This window comes from Cupressus sempervirens, chromosome 7 (genome assembly GCF_028749045.1).
Source record: "Cupressus sempervirens isolate cs-2001-9-10 chromosome 7, ASM2874904v1, whole genome shotgun sequence".
In the NCBI taxonomy this organism is placed as follows: Eukaryota; Viridiplantae; Streptophyta; class Pinopsida; order Cupressales; family Cupressaceae; genus Cupressus; species Cupressus sempervirens.
This window is the reverse complement of record NC_143124.1, coordinates 792,906,928-792,918,669: the sequence shown is the minus strand read 5'-3', so window position 1 is coordinate 792,918,669 and position 11,742 is coordinate 792,906,928.

Here is an 11,742-nt window from a genome sequence, read left to right as displayed (position 1 = left end):
TTTGTAAGTAGAAATTTGGGCATTGTAATGGATCATGGATTAGATTTGATTTCTCTTTGTATTTTTTAAGGCTTCATGTGCAGTTTCAGAGGTGAAAGAACCACCCTATTATGTCATTGGAGGTATCGCTCAAATATTTCACTATGGGCTAGATTTTCTAATCATCACCATTTGTCGACTTCTCTGTATTTGATCGGATCTTGTCTGATACTTTTGTAATCGTGAAGTGTTTTCATTATTGGATCTGCAAATATTATTTGTATTTGGAATTCCATTATCTATGTGTGTGTGAATTCATTAATCAATATTAGGCATTTTACATCTATGGTATATATGCAATATTACTATTTTCTCTCCATACCCTTAGAAACACACCACCGTCATACACCCTTACATCTCTCTTCCATACAAACATCTCATTCCCATCGACATGCAACTAACAATCTCTATTATTGTACGACACTCAATTTTAACCTCATATGACAACCTTCATCCATACCATATAACCCACTACCCTCCACCATCTACACATTACTTTCCCATCGTATGACCCTCCACTCACCACCCATTCTATATGGTCACCCCTTGCTACTATATGGTAAAACACAATGATTGCACATTGATTGAATCCCCTACTGTACAGCTTGTTTCCTTCCACCATGTTGAATGTCATTTTCCATTTCCACTATGTACAACTCCTGTTGTACCCACTCCATTGCACAATCAACACCATCTCTAGATTATGTTTTGACTTTTAGCTGGTTCAAAATATTACAAAAATGGAGTCTTCATATAATTGTTAGATGATGGTCTAGGCAATGAAAGGGCACCCAATGCGCTCTATATGATGTAAAATTTCCTCAAAAATAGTAACATGTATATGAGTACATAGAATATTATATTATTGTTCAACCATTTATTCTTTGTTCAAAGTTACTTGGCTTAGAAACATGTCAAAGGAGATAAGGCAATAGATCTTGCTCAAGATAGTGATTCTTTATCCCTTCTTTCTAAGCTTTATAGTTCTATGAGATTTATCTTGACAAGAGAAGGATGAAAATAATTACTAGAGGATATGATGAATAACTTAAAAATGAAACTTTATCTCAAGTCATGAATACACACAATTTACTAAATTAAATCCCTTAAGATAATGAATAGCTTATTATTTGTAAGTTGTAATCTTCAATACCTACAAAAGAATTTTTATTCTTCTTTTTAGAAGTCATAAGGTCTAATACCATGCAAAACTACATGCTCTAATACCATGTAAAAAAAATCCTGCAAATCACAGTTGATCTAGCTATAAAAGAAAGAACAAAGTTGCATATTCAAGAAGAATAATTTAGGACGACAATGATCTCCAAGAATAAGAATAACATTTTTTAATCTACAATCTTCCTATGACTTGCTATGGATAGCATTGTCTTGGAACACAATGATCTTTTGATGTCATCGACCATTAATTCTTACAAGCCAAATCTTCACTTTTTTGAACATTTTTTGTCAATAATCTTGAAGTTATATGAAAACCCTTATTCCTCTTGTTATACTACCTTTAACTTTGATTATTTAATATTATTTTTATGTTGATGATGTGAATTATTTCTTTGTATCTACATTACAATTTAACCTTTAAGTAACCATATTTGAATCCCTTTTGCACAATTTTCATTGATATGTTCTTTCTTTCTCTTTCTAATGAAATGGCTAGTATAAATTTTGTTATATAGAATTTTAGCATGGCACTTCAATGTGTTTCCAAATTAGTGATCAAGATGTCAAATTAAATAGATAGTTATTGAACATATTTAAAATATACTGGCATTTTATGGATAGTAGGCACAAATCATACATAAATAAAAGGCATATCTAAATTTTGTAGATTATATTATTATTATGTTCTTTACTTTCTCACATAACCAAGACTAAAAATTGTCCACTAGTAGTCATCACGATTTAAGCATTAAAATCAATAATTTATCTATATACTTCTTGACTTTTTAAATAAATAGGTTGGAAAGATATTATTGTTTATGATTATGATATGATCATTTTTTTAAAAATAGATATTTGAACAAAATAAAATAAAATATGTGTACGAATACATTTACTATTTTTTAATTAACTCGTATTAATATGTGTCATAAGAAATTAAAATATTCAACATAACATTATATTTTTTGAAATAAAGACTTTATATGACTTGAAAAATGGCCCCACATTTTTTCCTCTTACATTTCAATATATTGTAAAAATAATTTAAATTTTAAATTTGAAATTTTTTTATTTTAAAAATGATACTATTCAATAAATATCTATCAAGTATACTATTCTAATAGTCCTTATAAAATAAACATAATATGGAAGATTTTTTATTTGTATTTATGAATATCAATTATTGTTTTTAAATATTTTATATTCTATCAAATCTTATAATAGACTAAAGAGTGTAATACATGAAATATTAATACAATCAACAACTAAAATTTATGTAAACATCTGATTACATTAACAATAAAGATGTTCATCACCAGATGGTCATATTGTTTAGGTGCCTATAAAATAACAGTGTATTCATGGAAGAGCAAATTAAGAATCAAAACTTGTCTTGTACATTTGAAAACAATTAAAATGCTCACAAAATCAAGAGTTGGCATGAAACCTTAGCATAGCCTATTGAGACTCTTAAATTAGCACACCTCATAAGACTTGAAAGTTGATGCATAAGATACTCATACACTTGGATATGACCAACTACTCTCTCCACTCATCTCATAGAGATATAAAGAAGAAAGAGAAACTTCACATTACATTACTTGCAACACTTGTCTAATAGAAGTTATCTCCTCTGAAAGAGGATTGCAACACACCAGTCCCAATTTTAGCATCTTCTCCATCTCATCTTCAACAAAAGCATCACCAAGATAAGGATATGCTACATTTTCAAGCCTAAATTTTGTATGCAACTTACTTACCCACTCCACCATTACTACTTGTGAAGCATCGAGAGAAGGATCCACAACTGGCCTCCCATGGGAAACCTCCAACATCAATATACAAAAACAAAACAGATCTATGCTTGGATCAACCCTTCCTATATTTTTTACCTTGGGAGTTGAACAACTTTCCTGTTCATTTGTACTAGGTGTTTCTAGTTCAACATTATCTGATTTTTTATCACCAAATATGGTTTTTGTTCTTTGAAAGAAAGTATCTTCAAAATCTTTTTCATTTCTATTATTCAACAAAGAACTTTCATCAAATACTACATTTATAGCTTCAATAAATTGTTTAGCCTTATATCAAGTAGTATTTTAAAGCTTTTCTATGTGTAGAATATCCTTAGAAGATACATTCATCAGATCTTGAATTGAAACTCTCTAAAGAATCATTATAATTTTTGATAAAACATTTATAATCAAGATTTTTGAAGTTTTTGAATTTATTTTGTTTTACCATTTTATATTTCGTAAGGAGTATAAGTAAGCATTACTCTAATTTGAGCCCTGTTTAAAATCTATAAAGTTGTATGAACAACTTCTTTCTAGAATTTATCTGGTATTTTGGCTTCATTTAGCATTGTTCTAGCCATTTCTTTGACAGTTATGTTTTTCTTATCCATAACACCATTCTATTGTGGTGTACGAGTAGTTGAGTATTTTATTTTGATAACATGTTTCTCACAATATTCAATAAATTCTTGAGAGGTGAACTCTCCACCTCGGTCTGATCTTAGATATTTTAACTATAGATTAGTTTCCCTCTCTGACATTTTTATGAATATTTTGAAGCATTCAAATGCTTCAAATTTCTATTTCAAGAAATCTACCCAAACCATTCTTGAGTAATCATCTGTACAAATAGCATGAAGTATTTTTCACCATTCAAGGATGGAGTTTTAGTTGGACCACACATATCAGTATGCACAAGCTCTAATGGTCTATTGGTTAAGTATTATTTTGTTTTGAAAGATATTGTGTTTTTTTTTTCCTTTTATACACTCTTCACAAACATTAGTTGGTTTACTAATTAGAGTTAAATCTCTAACCTTTTTGTTCTTGCTAATACTAGCAAAGATTAAATCAAAATTTAGATGTATCAATGTTTATGCCATTACCAGTTTTCTTCAACTTGACCCGCAAGATAAGTATTAATCTATGATGACTCTAGGACTATAGAATCAATTAGATTATAAAGATTTCTTTCTTTCCTTAAACTACTAGAAATGACTTTATTCTTTTCATTTTTAATTGAATGTCCTTTAGCATTGAAGGAAATTGAATATCTGCTATCACAAACTTGACTTACACTTAGAAGGTTATGTTTTAGGCCTTCTACATAATACACATCATGGATGGGTGTGTCTTTACTAAGGATTATTGAACCAAAACCTATGATGTAGGCACCTGAATTATCCCCAAATCGAACAAATCCTCTATCAAAATCTTTTAGGGTTTTAAACTTTCTTTTACATTCAGTTATATTATGTGAACGTCTGTTATCCAAAACCTAAGTTGTAGGTTTATGGGTAAATAGGGTTATTTCTACAATTAGAGACTCTTAATTTTCTTGACAATAAGTTTCCATACTTTTTTAGCTTTCAAATTCAATTTATACTGATTAGCAAAGTGCCCATAATGATGACACTTGAAAAATCTAATTATTTTCATTAAATCATTTCTGCCCAACTTACATTGATATGCCTTATAACCAAAAACATTGCAATTGTAACAAGGAATTTTGGTTGAAGGAATTTCCTTTTCCAATTGTTTTTTCATTTAAATAAGGTTGATTAATTTGCTTTTGTAATGAAATCAACTTCTTTTCTTTTTCATCAAGTAACAATTTTTGATTCTCAATTAGTTGATTCACTCTTTATAATTTAGCTTGCAAAGTTTTATTTTCTTTTTCATGACTTGAGATTAATTTCTTCAATATCTTTAGTTCTTGCAAAGAATGTAGAGGATCTTCTTCAAGATCAACATCTACATCTGAAAAAGATGAAAATTTTGAATTACTAGATTTTGATTTTGGAACATTTACTATTTCAGCCATGAATAACACTTCTCCTTCCTCTTCTAAAATATTGTATTCATCATTCGAGTCTTCTTTTGAATAGAGACCCTTTTTCTTAAAATTCTTGAATCTTTTATTTTGACTCCGAGGTTTCTTTTTGAATTTTTTTTCAAATATTTCATCATTTTCATCTTGATCAAAATAGGGACACTTTGCAACAAAGTGTCCTTATTGTCCATAGCTAAAACATTTTGGTTTTCCATGATATTTCATTTTCATTTTTCTGACTAGTAATGCTTCAAGAGCATCTGTTATCTCTTAGTCACTTTCATCTTGTTTTTCAGCCTTGAAGGTCATTGCTTTTGATGTGGAACCAACATTGTTGTTGATTCTTATTTCATATGGAGTTAAAGTTCCTTGTAATTGATGTAGAGTATTTTTAGAAAAGTTTTTCTTCTCTTCCAAAGTAGAGATTTTTGTTTCAAATTTAGGTAGAATAGACCTTATGACTTTTGAAACTATGTCATGTTCTTCAATATGTTCTCCTAAACCTCTTCTTCAATCAACTACATCATCAACTCTCAAAAAATACACTGTTACACTTTCATCTTCATTCATCTTTAGATTGTCAAGCTTTGTTTTAGAGTTATTAATTTTGACTCTTTTACCTTTTCATCACCTTGATAAATGATTTATAATTTAACCCATATGTCATTAGCATTATCAAATACATCCTTGGTGAGACCACATAGAAGAGCATATCTAGCCTTTTTATCCAATCCATATTTAAGCTTATTATCTAGATCAATGGGTATACTTTTTGGAATAGTGTATTTTGAAATGATTACATCCCACATTCTGACATCTAAAGAATGTATGAAGGCCTCCATCATGACCTCCCAAAAAACATAATCACTGCTGTGAAATAATGAAGCTTGATTAAGAGAGGCACCTTCAGCCTATGCCATTTGTACTTCCAAATGTCACTAGATAATCCCTATAGGAAAATCTAAGAAGGAACCCTACACTCTGATACCATTGTACTTCCAAATGTCCCTAGATAATCCCTATAGGCAAACCTAAGAAGGAAAGTTATGCTTTAATACCACTTGTTGGAAGTAGCAACTATTCTAAGAGGGGGCTGAATCAGAATAAATGTTTCGTAACAAGTTTTAATAGATTTATTTATCTCATTCACATTTAAACATTGAACCAATTGAATATATAAACTGATCATAAATAAGAGCACAAGATATTAATGCAAATTAAACAACTCACAAAAAGACAGAAGATTTTATGTTGAGTGGAAAACTCTCAAAACCTTACACTTTCTTCATAAGGTGAAAAACCACTTTGATGGAACCTATTATCTTTATTGAACAACAACTCATTTTGACATCTGCAACAACAACTGCTTAGGACTGCAACCCTCTTTCTTCTTCACAATATTTTTTTCCTAGTATTACATATACATGTACACAAGTACTTCTATAAATTTGTACTCATGTGCAAATATATATAATCGTATAATTTATTTTTTAATACAATTTTATGTTTTGTATATGAGAAAGTATGGATATTCTCTTTTAATTTACTGCAACTCCACACTTTTTGATGCATAAACATACTCCCTTATATAATAATACGTTAAGAATATCTCTTTCACTACTTTCATATCAATTACGATAACTATAACTAATTTATGTGAGTCCAACCAAGAAACTGAAAAATTGTTTATACAATAAACCCTGAGAGTAGGATGAATAGTTTGAATCAATTCCTTATAAAACTGAATGGTCTCCATAATTGAACACATATCGTTATGTTACAAAATATACCACACTATTTGAAAAAAAAAACTATCAAAGAAGCATGTCTTCCGATCTAAACTGAATTGTTTAAGATTTCAAAAACTTCTCCATTTGGGTAAAGAAATAGTTTCATTTTAACCGAAAACAAACTGACTTTTGAACAACTATTTCAAAGACCCACATGAATATAGAGAGAGAAAATATTGTCGTAAGATCTGCAAACTTCCAAATCAAATGGAATGTTCATGAGAGGAAAACTGAATGATGCCATTAATATCAAACAGTTATAATATTTTCATCCTTAATTTCTTTAAAGAACAAAAAAGGAGAGAGCTATGATATTTTGAGAAAACTTCCTCTTTTAACAAAAGAAATGCATAAATATGCATCGAATGCCAATGCTCTCTTCATGGGTGAAGCATTGAAACCACAAGAGATTTGGAACTAAGTCATACCTGAGAAACCCATAGATTGAAAAGCCAAACCATTGTCTTTCAAAAATAGGAGAATTTCATTCAAAATGACGAATGGCTACCTCCAACTCTTGATGTCATATCTTCACTTCGGAAGACAGCAACAACCATTTTGCTCAATCTTTGATTATGCATGTCAAGAAACAAACAAAACTATTACCATATGTGAGCATTGACAAAACCACAATAATTACTGATTTTCCTGTGAATCTTTAAACTTCATATTACCTCTCAACCACTGCATGGGATGCTACAATAACACTACCAAATGATTAGTCTAAAGAAGGAAGATTTACAATATATCATAAAACCGCAATCTCATTCCTCAAGAAGAACTTCAAAAAATAATAATTTGTATACTGTTGTTCATGGCGGTGGTTGTAGGGTTTGGGGAGGAACAAACTAAACACTGCTTTTGAACCTTTTTCAATGATGTCCTTAACCAAAGTTTAAGCGTTTGAAATCTATAATATGCCTCTGCCAAGTGGCATAATAATATCCATATTAGAGCATTTACTTTACTCACTGTTCAAACCCAATATTATGATAAGGTAAACATTTATTAACATGAGTTTCCACCACTTCACCATTGTCTAAGCTGATATCTAAATGCAAAGAGTTGAATTCACTTTTCAACGTGGTCACTATTAAACATCATACCGTATGTGGAAGATTCCAGATCTCTTCTCCTCTTTTCCTTATTCGAATATACAATTCAAATGCTTCAATAGTTGACTTACTTGCAAAATCCACATGATATATTGATTTATTACATTTCTGGTTTAATCTATTCTAACAAACACTCCTTTCTCTTCTATAATTTTATTTTGAAGTCTATATTTCGGTCATTGCCAATCGAAACTAGAAATTTCATTAAGAGCTAGTGGTTAGTCTAACAATTCCTCCCTCAGTATTAGTTGTGGACATTTGAACTTGTGACCAAGCTCGGATAGCACTTGTTACAAGCTAGAGTTGTCGTTACACCAAAAGGTTGACTTATTAATGCTTAATACAACCACTAGACATACAGAACACAAGAGGTGGTTAAGCTATGTCATGAATCTCGAAGGAGAAGGCTGGCAGTTCGTCCAACATTGTCTATATGATTACTTAAGTGAAGGAGACATGACTAATATTTTTTAAATATTTGTTAAGCAGTTGCACATTTTTGTGCTTGCAACGATAAGCCGATAGTGCTCGATAATAAAATTATATTTTAAAATATAATCTTATGTGAACAAATTAGATTATTAATATTTTTCAATTTAAATAACATAATATTTACTTAAATATTTTAAATAGATTAATAAATATTATTTATTTAAATTCATGTTATCAAATATATTTTTAATTTTTTTTAATATTACATGTAAGACTTTTGAAAGGTAGATAGAATCTATGAAAATTTACAAAAGATTGAAGACAATGCCTTCCAAAAGGAGTACAGAAGACATAGGTTTCAAGTATTTAACAAGAAGTACTCATAGCACATAAGCAAAAATATAGAATGCAAAAGACAACAGGTTACTAGAGGCAACCATCAAGGGCATCGACCCAAGTAGTCCAACGCATCTCACCCTCCATCCAAGCAACTCTCTTATTTTCTTGAATTTGAGCCACCTATTCACTATTTGCATCAAGGACAATACACAACTAACAAGGAAGACAATAAAGGTGAGATAAATCAAAGATCAAGCGAGGACCCATTTGTGTTGAAGCTCCAAGCAAGTACACAGTGGTCTTCAACATTAGTTGAAGTGGTTGCAGAGAAACCCACAGACATTTCTTCCTCAAAATGTTTGAAAGGTTAGTTTTTGACAGATAAAAGAGGCTTCTTGGGTCGAAATGAATGAGCTTCTACCATTGTAACATTCAATTGTTGTTGGGCATCTTCATAGTCAATCCAAGCTTGATAATTTTGCCCGCTCTTGAGATTTAGTTGATGGAAATAGTCATCAATCTAGTATCCTACAGGCTTAGACTTTATAGACCTAATATCATTGAGATCCATGCCCACATGATTGTTGTCAATGTCTTCGAACAATGGACTTTTTTGGGTATCGAACTCCATGGGAAATAGATGATTTAATTGGTCGCCAGTGATTGAACAAACCAAATATTGAAGGCAGTGAAGCTTTCACCATTGTTTTGCTGGGAGTTACAATGAAGGTTATCCCCTACCCATAGTGTGATGGATCAGATGTATATGGAAGTATTGAAAATATGAAGGTTGTGTTGAATTATGAGCATCCATTTTTTGAGTTGTGATCTTTCATTCTGAAAGGGTGAGGATACAAAGTGCAATCAAATATGTGTTGGGATTTATTTGTGAGGCAAATTACATTGAAGAGGATTGAATTTTCTCCAATTTGAAAAAGGGTGGTGGCATTGAATTTGTTGAAGAGGAAACTTGCTTGGGCTTGTGCTTGAAGAAATAGATGCAATAGTATAAGGATCACTAGGATACACAAGGGAATTGAAGTTTCTCCATCTCCTACTTCCACTCTTAGATCATCACCTACTTCTCCCATTATATCTCAAGATCAATAAAGCCATTCATTAATCTTGACAAACCTTCATGCACCTTTCTATCTAATTTGCACTACAACATTTGGGATCAAATTGCGACGTCTGTGTAATTTGTGGTGATTTTCATGTTGTTCTCTTTGCAATTCTCCCCAATGTTGTCGCAATACCGATGTTTGAGTCGCAACTGCGACACACTTGCAAGCATAAACACAAAGAAAAGAAAACACAACATAAATAATTTTCCATTTGTTTTGATTGTCAAGATCTGAGCACGAAAAAGGTGGAGAGCACTGAACAAGGATGGAGCATTGTGAACATTGTCGTGCCCTTGTGATTGGTGCATTTGGTTGTTGTATCCTCGTGATCTTTTCATTTCATTTTTGTCCCCTTGCTCTGCAATTTCATTTTTGTGGTATACCCTTGCTCTGCAATTTTATTACCACATAGTGCCTTTGTGATCTACGTGCCCTGGCTCTACGATTTTCTTCAAGGGTGAGAAGAGGTACATATGTAAAAAATAAATCTTTTCCTTGTAAACATGTATGTCTTTGTATTTCCTTCTAAACATGTATCTATTTACATAGCCAGAGAGATCTCTTTTAAGGTGCTTATTACATATTTATCTTACAACAAAAAAAATGATCCAGCTGCATACATATTCCAAAATCTAAATAATAAATCAATAAAACTCACTCAACCCGTGCTAAGTGACTTACCTCAAGATCCTGCACAAAAATAATGTAGAACACAAAAAATGGGGAGAGTTCACAATTTTTTTTACAAAAACATATGATAGCAAATATTTTTAGAAAGAAAAAAGCCATAACCCAGTTAAATTGGTCTAGTTGTTGATTAGCTGGGTTGATTACAAATTCCTATAGAACTGTCATCAAATTAGGTACAATAAAATGAACAATCAGCTTTACCAAAAATGATCTAGCCGCATACATATTCCAAAATCTAAATAATAAAACAATAAAAATCACTCAACCCGTGCTAAGTGACTTACCTCAAGATCTTGCACAAAAATAATGTAGATCACGAAAAATGGGCAGAGTTCGCAAGAAATTTTACAAAAACATATCATAGTAGATATTTTTAGAAAGAAACAAGGCATAACCCAGTTCAATTGGCCTATTTGTTGATTAGCTAGGTTGATTACAAATTCCTGTAGAACTATCATCAAATTAGGTATAATAAAATGAACAATCAGCTTTACCAAAAATAATCCAATTACATACATATTCTAGAATCCAAATAATAAAACAAGAAAACTCACTCAACCCATGCTAAATGAATTACCTCAAGATCCTGCACAAAAATAATGTAGACCATGAAAAACAGGAAGAGTTTGCAAGAAATTTTACAAAAAACATATCATAGCAGATATTTTTAGAAAGAACAAGTCAAATTTTAGTTAAATTGGTTTAGTTTCTGATTAGCTGGATTGATTACAAATTCCTATAGAACTGTCATCAGATTAGGTACAATAGAATAAATAATCAACTTTACCAAAAATGATCTAGCTGCATACATAATCTAGAATCCAAATAATAAAACAATAAAACTCACTCAACCTATGCTAAGTGACTTACCTCAAGATTCTACACAAAAATAATGTAGACCACAAAAAATGGGTAGAGTTCGCAAGAAATTTTACAAGAACATATCATAGCAAATATATATTTTTAGAAAGAAACAAGGCATTACCTAGTTAAATTGGTCTAGTTGCTGATTAGTTGGGTTGATTAAAAATTCTTGTAGAATTATCATCAGATTACGTACAATAAAATGAACAATCAGTTGTTCCCAGCTAGTAGGGTCAAATACAGTTTTTGAAGGTGATAAAATTGCATATGTAGATGAATCACTTGCATGCCAGACATAAGTGCATTCCCCAACTTATAATG